This window comes from Pelmatolapia mariae, linkage group LG3_W (assembly GCF_036321145.2).
Source record: "Pelmatolapia mariae isolate MD_Pm_ZW linkage group LG3_W, Pm_UMD_F_2, whole genome shotgun sequence".
Lineage (NCBI taxonomy): Eukaryota > Metazoa > Chordata > Actinopteri > Cichliformes > Cichlidae > Pelmatolapia > Pelmatolapia mariae.
Genome location: NC_086229.1, coordinates 64200149 through 64212645, shown reverse-complemented (window position 1 = coordinate 64212645; position 12497 = coordinate 64200149). Strand labels below are relative to the sequence as shown.

Below are 12497 nucleotides of genomic sequence, written 5' to 3'. Positions count from 1 at the left end.
TGTTGATTTTTCCTGTTCCTATATATATATATATATATATATATATGTATGAAAACTTGTCAGCTGGTCATGCATTTATCCAAGATGAAGAAACAGATCTTTCCCTTCACATTCAGCAGGGAAATGCCTCTCAAATTTGTACTTTCTGACATGATTATGGTCCGAGGCTTCCAAACAATTACCATAAGCTTCCATAGCAGTTCTTAAACATAGGATACTTTGTTTGGGTCAGGTCCGCATTGCTTGTTCTAAGACCTCCATATTGATTCCCTCAAGAGGAACTGTTTCTTTAACAGAAAGTGGATTTCACTTTCCCTCTTCCTTTTCCCAGTCCTCTTCTGAGGCATGTCTCCAAATCAGCTGCTTTCCTCTGCATAGACAAGGTGGCTGCACGTGTTCAACTTAGAGGGTGTGTTGCCTCTTAAAGTGTTCTGTTTGGCTGCATAGACTCTTCTTGAAGCTTCTCTAAGCAGCCCTCTCACTGGCATCTGGATGTATTTCTCAGTAGTTTTTTTTTTTTTTTTGTGGGCTCTGCACTAGTGAAAGGAGTCTCCTGCGGTGAGGTCTAGTGGATAGGCCAGTATACCTTTGCTATTCCAGCTGCAGAGTTCAGATCATTAGCACTTTTGTGCTTAACCAAGTAATCTTTGTCTAACCTGCTAGCACTCATGCAAGTTTGCATCTGTTTTTTTCTGCCAAACTTATACGCAGACTATGGAAAGTTGTTATTTTAGACCATTCACAATTGATTCCTCTTGCGAATCTGTTTGCTAGGTCCATCTTGTCTTTGGGTCCATCTTTGTCTCTTGATTGGTGATGAACTGTCCTCACCTATCCATTTATGAGAGTTTAATGGATTTGTCATGTTCAAATTAATATTTTATATAGAACTGTGATATTTAGGTTACTCCTATTTAGGTTCTAAGTAAACCTGACCCTAAAAACTAAGTCATACCCAACCTGCAGACAACGTGTTATTTACAAGGCAGATGTAACACCCATTTATACCAGTAGATGGGAGAAGACATGTAAATCATGCCCATTCCAAGCTACATTTAGGTTATCAGATCGGCCTTTTTACTGGTTTAGAGGCTATTATCCAGAGCAAGGTCCAGTCTGAGTCATATTTTCTGCATTTTATCAGAAACTGAAACATTTTCAGCTCTCTCTTGAGAAGCTGCTATAAGAAATTTTTCAGGACTTTTGCAATGTTAGCTGTGCTGGTTGGTTTCTGGGTGAAATAGTCTTAAACACACACATCCTGTATTGAAGCATTTCTTTGAAGATTACAGCTAGGGCCATGCTGGTTTTAGTCTGCATTGTTTTTTTCCACTGAAGGCAGGCATCTGTCACTTTGCCGGAATGAAGTCAACTTTTTCATGTGAAATTGTCGTGAAACCCACTTAACCAGGTGAGAAAACCAAAGTAAGATAAAAACTTTATTGATCTTCATAAAACTGAACATCAAACACAAATAAATATAAATATCACGAAACTTATTGAGGATATAAATACATATCTAAATATTTATATTGTTCCTGAAGATTATGGAGGAAGATACGCTTTTGAAAATAGGATGTGGTTTTTTAAGTGACAAAAACACAGGAAACATATGAAAATCAAGTGGATGTACTGTGGTCTGAGGTGCTGCAGGGAGCAGTTAGAGATGAGCAGTGTGCATCAGTGGTTGGACTGGTGGTTGATGATGTCCATCCAAAGTAGTTTTCAATTTCACATCACTTCACTGAAGCATAGATAACGTCTGACTCTGGTTTAAAGTGTGAACACAAACACAGATCAAAGGGAAGGAAACAAGATTCTGCCCCTCACACACAGTCCTGACTTTGCTGGAAACCACATCAGCTGCAAATCATAATGTGAATCTGTCGTGCAAATGCTGTACTTACTCATTTGAGTTTGCTATTGTGAGTGCAAAAGTGCAGTCTTTCTAAAAAGCATTGTTATAAATAATGCAAATATCTTAATGGGATAGAGTAGTCATAACTGGGACTTCAGCCAAATATTCATGAATTTGGATGTTTCACACCCCGTCCACTCACACCAGGAGGCAGCTGGCCGGATTGGACAAATGGAGGAAGCTAAATAATAACAATAATGAGTGCTCTTCATTTGCACTTCGGCAGGAAGTAGCTTGGAAGCATAAATAGAAAATAGAAGTGTTAGGTTTGTTTTAAAGTTGAATTAAAGACCTATAAAAGCCATCACCCTCTACCAGAACCTCTGACTCACATGCATTGTACATGTACTGACCCCATTGTTAGAAACTCTGGTCATGTTCAGTGTGAACATTTATCTCTGGAACATGAGCCATATGACAGGAAATGAAATGTTTGCCTAAAGATGAAGATAAAGAAAAGCTGTACCTGTGGTCGTCTTTGGGCTGATGGTCGTTTGTCCATAACTGCCAGGTGTTTTTCTCACTATTGAGTAAACTAAAGCTGAATCATCCTCTGCAAAATAAAGCACAAAAAGACAAAGAATGTTATTTATGCTTATGTAGCTTCATGAAAAGATTAAATAATGATCTTTATATAACTTTTAGAAATAGCAGCAGGTTTTCAAACTTTCTTTCTACTTCTTAAGATTATAGCTGCGAACCACCAAAGAACTGGTGGGTGTTCGTGTGAAAGGAGAACATGGACGACCACAAAGCCCTTTTTGATGCAGGCTGATGCACTTTACCACGGAGGACAAAGCAAACACGTTCTCGTAATGAACGCTATTGTTAGCTGAAGCAGGGCACTCTGTGGTGAGAATCGGCATCAGACTGTAGCTAACTGAAATCAAAAACAGGAAGCTGCTGCTGTGGTTTTAAATGCAGAACTTTAAGAAGCCTAAAAAGAAGCAAAGAACTGTGTTAAAGGAAGTTTGTTCTGTTGAGTTAAACTCTCCAATGTATCCTGCTCATCCTGCAAAAATGTTGCGTGTGCGCTGAGGAGCACAAGGTGGGAAACTGACCTTGAGGTGACTTTTGCTGTCATTTGGCAGTGGTATAAATAATTCACCTGAAATTGAATCTACAGCACTGTTGATGTTCTCTGGGCAAAAAAAATGGACTAAAAGTCAAAACACGCCCAGTCTGTAAATTTTGTTGAGGCCAGATAAGGTTAAAAGGAAACTGGTGATGTTAATATTTGAACCAAAGTCCTGAGAGCTCTGGATGCAATGGGGCTGTTGTAATTGACATACCACCCCCATACCACTGAACAGTGGCCTTGAATTAGTAGCATGAGGTGATGATCTGACGCTTCAAATCCAAAGACACAGAGTGTATTTTATTTTCAGGAGGCTCATATTCGTTACCCTCCCTAAGAAGGTCAATGTCAGGAATACTGACAAGTCCACCCATTAATCAAACCTTGGATAAAACAAGTAACAGTTCAGCCTACATCCTGGTCGTGGATAACTGGACTGGCTCTACATCCTCTCTGGGATAAAAGTGTGCAAGATAGTTAGACCAGTTAGTTGTGGTTTTTTTGTTGTTGTTTGTTTGTTTGTTTTTTTGTATTTGGAGAATACTTTCAGCCAAGACGGATGTCCTGTTGGTGGCACTTCAGAGGTCTCAGACCTGCTGTTGTGGATACTTTATGGGTCAGAAAGTAATGTATTACATATCCTACTTTACTTATGTTCAAGGTAGCGTACTAGGTTACTTAAGTGCTCACTGAAGAAAGTACTTCATTAAACTACTTGGTCCTCCCTGAAATAACCTGAAATGCATTGTCTAATAATTAGAAGTTAGTAATATAAATCTTAGCCTACAGTCCCAAACATTGATGTAAATCCCTATTATGGGTCACATCAAGGCTGTTGTTTGCAAAAGAAAAGAAAAAAAACAGACAGACACGAGCATCATTATTACCTGTGCTTTCTTGTGTTCCTTCTACTTGACTGTTTGATATTTTGATTTCACTCTCTGTAATGCCATCTTCTGCTGCCATATCTTGATAAGCTGAAATTTAACAGTAAAGTTATTTACTGTAAATATTATAGAAAAAAATGAATCTAAAACAACTGACCTTCAGGTTTCCTGTGACGACATAGTCTTACCAGCAGAACCAGTAACACCAGTAGAACCACGACACAGACTGATCCAACACATGACAACACAGAGAGAACAGGAGGAGAGAGTGATGGAGGTCGAATGACGGAGATGGAACCAGGAGGAGATGTGGATGTAGGTGGAGGTGTGGTGGTGTGGTGGTGTGTTTGTCTAAAATAAAGCAAACACAGTCATTAAGTTGTCGTCACATTGTGAATGTTGAAAGCTGCAGAAACACAGACAGGTGAGTGTGTCACCTGTGACAGTGATCCAGCTGGATGGAGACTCTCCATGACCGCTGATGTCACACTTGTAGAGGCCTTCATCAGACCTGGAAACATGCTGGATGGTCATGTGACCTGTAGGCTGCTTCCAGATGAGGGAGCCATCTTTATAGAAAGCAGCTGGGAGGTTGGAGGGAGTGGTCTTTGTTTTACAGAGCAGAGTGACGTCATCTCCCTCCATCACAGGGAGGACAGGACTCTGCAGGATCACTGATCCACCTCAACACAGAGACAAACTACAGCATTTCATCCATTTACACACAGCTTCATCAACACTAACTCCACACACTCAGCTTACCAGTGACTGTCAGGTTAACCATGTTACTGATGGGACCCTCTCTGGACTCACACCAGTAAACTCCACTGTCTCGTTCAACAATGTAGCTGATGTCACAGGAAGAATTATTTAATGTTCCCCACCCATCTCCACACTGAATCCTCTGTTGTTTGCTTGTGTTTCTCCTCAGAGTCCATCCAGCAGAGCTGTCGTCCTCCTCACAGCTCAGAGACACAAAGTCTTCTTTAAATAACTGAGAGCTGCTGGGACTCACAGTCAGACGAGCTGTGAGGGTTAAAATGAAAAACTGATGATTAAATATACTTTTGACAAATATCATGCCACATTGAAATAATTGCTTTGCAGAATAATTCATTTAATTCATTTAATGTGTGAGAATTCAATCAGGTCATATCAGTGAGCATTTCTCAGGTTTAAACTGTGACAGAAGAAGGTTACTGACCTTGGTTTGTTGTGCAGCTCAGCAGTGAGATCAGAACTAAAGAGAAATGACACTCAGGTTGATTTGAGGTGAACATAAAGAACAACTCCACACAAAGACACAAACTCGTCTCTGTTTTTGTATATCTGCACATTTGCTACCAAAAACATGTTTCTATATCATTTGGACACGCGTCTCGCTTTGATATATCTCGGAGGAAATCTACACAGGAAGCATGCTGGAAAGACAGCTGTTTCCACTGCAGTATTAAACTTCTGGCTGCTCCTTTATTCGGAAGAGGTCACCACAGCAGGTACCTCCACATTTTTTATTTGGTAAAGATGTCCTTCCTTATGAAAGCTCAAAGAATTTTTTTAACTTCCCAGGGAGCTAGGAATTATTCACTTGTCAAGCAAATCTGTTAAATACCACAATGTAAAACTATCACCTATACAACTAATGACAAACCTTCGAGCACAGAAAGCTCAGAAGGTAGAGTGCTCGCCCCATGATCGGAAGGTCAGGGTTCACTGAACAGCTACCCTGAGGTATCCCTGAGCAAGGTACCGTCTGTACCCACTGCTCCTTGTGTGCTGTATTGGTGGCTGCCCACTTCTTCAATGTTTGAATGGATTAAATGCAGAGGCCTAGTTGCAGAAGTTACAACTAACTACACTATGAGTATACACAAAATATCCACTTTTTAAAAATACCACAGTAAAGTCATGTGTCCACTGTGCAGCTGTGTTGATATACTGAGTGAATGATTTGATCTTTTCACTGCCTGCTGTGTTTCCTCGACTCCTGAGCAAAGATAAAGAGTCAGTTCAGACCTGCAGTTGGTCCTCGTGGTGTTTTGAACTTGAATTCAGCCTGATTTGTTTTTCATGTCTTCTCCTCCATCATCAGTTATCAGGAGAGCAGACAGTCAAAGTACAAGAATTCAAACAAACACAGAGATTCTACTTACAGAGCAGACACAGCACAGATGTTTCCTTCATCGTCCTTCTCACTCATTTGAGCTTTTTTTCATTTCTCTCACTGACACCAAGTAAAGCCCGCCCTCTTCCTCTGAGGAGGGTTTTTTGTAGTGGTTCAAAGACAGTGGTGGAGAACTAACACTTTTGGATTGTGCAAAGATAACATCATTTGAAAATATAACTACAAACACATGCTAGTGAACATTGTCTTACAACGTTTTAAATAAAAACAGTTACTGAAAGCTGCTTTACATACAAGACCAGAAATTCAGAAAAAAGTGAGTACAGAAAAAGGCCTCTGTGGTGAATGAGCAAAGAAAGAAATGCTAGTGGCATGCGGTGACCTTTACAGGCCCACACACACAAAACATTTACCTCAGCTATTTAACAAGACAAAATGAACCAGACTAAAAAATATACCTATTTTGTATACAATGACAGCCTCCCACAACATATCTTCACCTGAAGATACGTAAAATATTGGCTTTATATACAATATTACCAACATTACCAAAAACACTTTTACCACTAGCTGACTGTGACAAGTGGTAGAAAAGTATTTAGAATCATTTCCTAGAGAAAAAGTATGTCATATGTATGTCATTTGTTGGTGGGCTTTAATTGTCCCAGTGAAATATATTTTTCAATTTGATAGCATCAATATTCAATATCAGTTCAAGTTTATTTTATTTATAGAGCACCAAATCACTACAATAGTCACTTCAAGGCATCCAGTGTTGGGGAGTACCAAATATAAGTACCAGCGTTATGTATTTAAAATACAAAATATAAGTGACTGTATTCCATTACAGTTACCATTTAAAAAAGGTGATCATCAGATTGTTGAAATAAATGGAATTCACAGTGGCCATTACCTGTTTCGTATGTTAGCCATTTCCCTCTCTATTCCTTCTCCAATTTTGGTAATTAAGTGCATTTGAGCGCAAGTTTAGCTCGGTTGTATGAGCAGCCAACCATACGGTGCATGGGTGAAAGCGGCTGATTTGAGTCCGAGTCTGACCTGTGATTCCCCCCACCTCTACCCTATCCTAACCTCCCCCCTTATTTTTATGGGCTCTGGAACGTGATGTCACGGGAGGGAGCGTGGCCGCCGAGGCACCCTTTTAGCAGGTCAAACAAAGGGCTAAAGAAGCAAAAGCATCAGCAATGGTTCACACTTGCTGTGTTGTCGGTTGTAATGTTAGATTGCACTATCGGGAAGGGAATAAGCTGGAAAATGGGCTCTGTTTTTATCCCTTCCTCACCTGGAAGCATCATGAGGGACCTCATGTAGCGGATATTACCAAAAGAAGGCGTCTAGCCTGGATAGCAGCTGTGAGACGAGCTGATATTCAGTTCTCTACCATCCACAGATATATGTTGGTGTGCTTCAGTATTTTCATTCTGGTAAGTTCTAAATAAGTTCATCTAACTATTTATAGCGCATTAGTTTAATTTTCAATGCGCTCTGAGGTCATAGCAAATTACAATAAGCATGCTAATGACTGATTTTGTAGATATATGTTCTCTTTATAAAGTTGCTAATTGTTTTTCATTATTGCAGGTAAACCAGCCTATGAAATGAATGAAACAAATCCTGACTGGGTTCCAACGCTACACAAGGACCACTCCGAAATCTCTGATTCAAACTACATGCTACATACCACCATGCCAATCAGATTACTTCTTCCATGTGAGGGTGAAGAGGTGACCCTTCTGGATTAGATGGTGAAGGTTTGCTGCGTTTGGTGAACATGTTCCCCAGTGTGATAGTAAAACCACAGAAAAAGTCTTGTGCTGTATACTGTAATAAAAGAGACAGTAAATCACAGAATGGTAGTAGTGGGTGATATTATTTAAATGCTGTCATGATTTTATGTGAACATTTTGTCATTTGTAAACTATACATGACATTGATTCTACATCGTAACTGATGTAATTTTCTACAAAGTGGTTTTAATTTTTTTAAAAAAGGCAAACATTTATTTGTTTCTTTATTCAACTTTTGAACAGTGGTACTTAGTAAGTACATATTCAGCAAATTATTTACATGCCCCCCTAAATTAAAACATTATGGGTTATTCAGAACAGAACTAAGATTGGAGAAATATTTTCCCATCAGTGGAGACAACTCCTCCACAGTAGCAGGTGGAAATTTTCTTTTTGGAGGACGGCTTCTTTTACCTGTCACTACAGATGGTCTGTTTATGTTTTGATTGAGAGCCTGTTTTTGGGCAGCTGAAGAGGAGAAGTCTATCTTATGGCCAACCTCTGACTGTGTCTTGGTCACATAACCCAGCAAAACCCAGTATGGAGGTTCATCTGTAACAGTCCTTGTGCCACAGATCCGCACTGTTGCTTCTACTTTAAACAGAAGAGCAGCGACATGGCTGCAGGTCTCCACGACTCCGGCCATACAGGTGCATTGTGCGGCTTCAACCTTCCCTGTGATGCTCTCAATGACCCATGGCTGCAATGCTGGTTCATTCAGTCTTTGAGAGTGCAGCACCTGAAACTAGTGATGTGCGATACCACTGATTTCGTTTCCAATCCGATACCAAGTAAAATTCAGGGTGGTATCGATGATACTGATCCGATACCAATACTCTGTAAAAAATCTAATGTTTCATTGTATTTCATCATATAATATATAATTATATTATGTAATTGTAATAATATAGCTTCATAATGATTACATGATATCAGACTACTCATTCTTATTGCTTAATAATGCAGAATTATTATATAGAAATAAAAAACCCAAAGTTGTGCACTATTTGAACATGCTGCCTGCCTGCAGCACTAAAGGACTCCGTGAGAGACGTCTGTCTCTTCCAGCAGCACCTGTCCCTCTCCCCTCTATGATTTACTCTGAGGTATTTGACAAGGTTAGTGGAGCTGCCGCAAAAACTCACTGTCTTGCCAAATGTATCACAAACTGGATCTTTTCTGTGTGTGGAGGTAAAATACGTCCACACATGACTCCATTTACGCTCAGCCATTGTTGTGGGTGCACATGACTATGAAAGGCAGAAGAAGACGTAGTTCCTTCCAATTTAGACGATTTGAATGATATAGTTTCTTTTCACTGTGCTCCTGTTAATGAAAACTACAAATTTTCCCCAAAGTACTAAAATATCAATATTTTAACATGAGAATCGATTCTAGAACATAAATTACTGGTATCAGAAGAGTCAATATTTCAGTATTGAGCCGCACACCACTACCTGAAACACATCCAGACAAAGTTAATTTAAAGACAAGAACTTTAATGAGCCAAGACCTGCACAAATGTGTTTTATCTACACTCAAATCCATTTATCATAAATCTAACAAATAAAGTGTTTAGAAAGTTAGCACATACATGTAATTTTTTATCTTTTATGTATCCATCTATAGAATGCTGTAGGTTATATTCTAAATCAGTTTTTTTTTTTTTTTTTTTTTTGGGGCGGGGGGGTTGTTTTTTTTTAAATAACAATTTTTGCATCTGTCTCTGTAACGTCCTTTTTCTTTTGAGCTGCTTGTAAGTATGGTTCGTAGCAATCTTCCTTCCAACAAAGTGTGTTTGTTTTGATTCGTGGCCTGCTAAAATGGTGCCGCACTTCCACAATGCATTCCAGCGTGACTTCAACTCCAAAGCCCTATACTCAATTTCCCTCTGTGATTAAGTTTCTCTGATTCTGATTCTGACCCAAAGAAAACACACAATAAGAGGCTCTAATGTAAGCATCCTTTTAATGTTTTAATGCTTTTAATGTTTTAATGTTTCTTTAATCATTTTAAGAAAAGCGTCTGGACTTCTTTAAGTTGCTTGAAAATTCAAGCTACTTAATGTCATGGTCCCTGTGCCCCGCTGGTCGACCCTCTATTAGGCAATATGTTTGTGGTGTGTTTGCCCTCTCTCTCTCTCTCTCTTGCTCTCTCTCTCGCCGCGGCGACGCTCATTGCGGGCTCCCGCTGCTGGCCACACACCTGCTCTCATCATCGCACCAGCCGCTGATTCCAGCTGAGTACTGCACTACTTAAGATGGCGAGTCTGCACTAGTCTTCGCTGGATCGTTGAGCTATCAGCGTCAGTCGAACTTGTGTATCTGCCAAATCTTGAAAACCCGTTGTTGTTTCCCGCTAACCCGACCTTTTGTGTTTAGATCACCAGATTCTGAGAGGAGTGACTGAGGAGGAGTTTTTGTACAGAAAGTGTGGAGCACCTTTCCCCCTAACCCTGTTTCCCCACGGATCCTGGCGACCCGGACCCCTTTCCCCTGCACGTTGTATATAGCCACTTGGTGATTGTGTCCACTGTAAATAAACGCACTGTTCTTCGCTTAAAGGAACACCCTGGCCTGCGCCTGAGTCTCTTTTGGAACCCGTATCACTTAAAGAAGTCCAGACGCTTTTCTTTCCAAGCTCCTTAGACTAAGATGTTAGAAAAATTGAATAACAGTGAACATCTGCAGACTGCCCAGTGATTCACAGAAATGTGACTGAACACAAATGTTCTAGACAGACTCTGGCTACGTTCACACTGCAGGTCTTAATGCTCAATTCCGATTTTTTGATCAAATACGATTTTTTTGTCTGCTTGTTCACACTACACATAAAATGCGACATCAAACGCTCTCCAGTGTGAACGCTCAAAGCGGCCCGCATGCGCAAAAGAAGATGTCACACAGAACCCGCTCTGTTTAGACCCAGAGCAAACAATATTGTTTGACTGATTGCCCTTAATATAAAGACTTATTATTTACATAATAATAATGTATATAACCTAATAATGATCATTTTTGCTGTTTTAGAGGAGCGGTGTTTCAAAGGATAGTTGCAGATTTCTGTCAGAATCTGCAGAAAATACAGTAAAAATAAAATGTTCACATTTCTCCAACATTGTCTTCCCAACAGTTTCACCGGATGGTAGGAAATCGTTCGCAATGTCCTATCGGGCGCTTCTCCGGCGCTGATAATTGACGTCTGTCTTGTGTCAGTGACGTAAAAGACGGATTTAATGCGACTTGACCGTTCAAACAGCAGTCGCTTTCTAAAACATCGGATACGTATCGGATTCAGTACCACATACGAAAGTGACCCAGATCGGATTTGAAAATATCGGATTTGTGCATAGGGTCAAAAAATCGGATTTGATGCGGTTTCGCCTGCAGTGTGAACGTAGCCTCTGAATCTGGATGTGTCAGGGCTGGGTCTGTGGGCCAGCATTTTGAGTTCATTTTGTATTTTTGATTTCTTATATTGAAAACGTGTTAAGTTTTGTGTTTCTATTATTAGTTAGCATTTAGTTGAGTGATATTCTAGTGTGGTCTATTTCCCCTTGTGTGATTCTGTTCTTGTCCTCTGTGTCAGTATGACTTGTATTTCTGGTCTGGGTGTTTTATGTTGTCAAGCCTGTGATATTCCTTCATCTCTCCATGTTTCCTGTCTTATTTTAAAAGTCCTCCATTCTTTGTTAGTTAGTTTTACTCTTCCCCTTTGGTTTGCTATGTTCATTTGTGTCAGCTGCTTCCACATGTGTTTCCACTTCCCCTGATCACTTCCTGTGTGTATTTAGTCTCTGTGTTTCGTTCAGTCTTTTGTCAGGTCGTCTGTGAAATTTAAGAGTTTTCATGGTCACGATATGTTCATGTTCATGTTCATGTTCTTTCATCATAGTTATTTGCATGTTCCTGCTCAGAATCATGTTCCTGTCAGTAGTTATCACAGTTTAATCATAGTAACCACAGTTTAGTTTCCCCTGTTTAGATTTTAGTTTAGTTTTTGTCCCTGTTTGCCTTTTGCCTTTTTTTTTGTTAATTCATGTTATCAGTTTGTTTCGTTAAACACACCAGTTACTCAGCCGTGACAGGATGTTTATCAGATGAGACGGAGTACTCTTCTACTTCAAACTCATTTATACTGATTGTCCTTCCAGATACACATCAATAACTGATTTATAACTCCATTCACCAAGATGGTTTTATATGGCCAACAGAGGGCAATATTTAACTGTAAATAATCCATAGACACATGCAGCTCTGCAGTGATTATCTGTGGTTATAAATAAAATGAACTTGTGCGTGTTTTTAGATGACTATATTTTAGTAGCTGCGAAACAGACTGCGCAGGCTGAGAATTCAAAGATGTGGGTATCCTGATAGACTGTAAAACTTCTAATACAAACTAGAGTAAACACACACACACACCACTGAAAAAAAGAGAGGCAAAGATTCACTTTTAGGTGAATTGGACACTGATTTTCCTTTTTGCATAAAAATAAATTAATTTTTAATAAAAATGACTTAAAACCAAATGTTAAAAAAATATTTTTTTAAAAGTTCTGTACTTAAATATTTCTAAGCAGTTTAAAACTGGTGTCTAATAGTTTGTCTTCATTTTCTGAGATGAAGAAAGGAGTTTATATATTAGCTACAACCAGACAGGAAAAAGTCAGATTTTCCAC

The 12497-nt window shown here is 39.5% G+C and overlaps 1 long non-coding RNA gene across 1 annotated transcript; it reads right to left on the bottom strand.

Annotated features, from left to right (window-relative positions):
* Positions 1 to 1543: 1543 nt before the first annotated feature.
* LOC134624728 (uncharacterized) lies at positions 1544 to 4111 on the bottom strand. The gene is made up of 4 exons (XR_010093632.1): positions 4041 to 4111; positions 3884 to 3973; positions 2385 to 2471; positions 1544 to 1768 (listed from the first exon to the last, which is right to left on the bottom strand). It is a non-coding gene; the product is annotated as an uncharacterized LOC134624728 (long non-coding RNA).
* Between the last annotated feature and the right edge of the window lie 8386 nt (positions 4112 to 12497).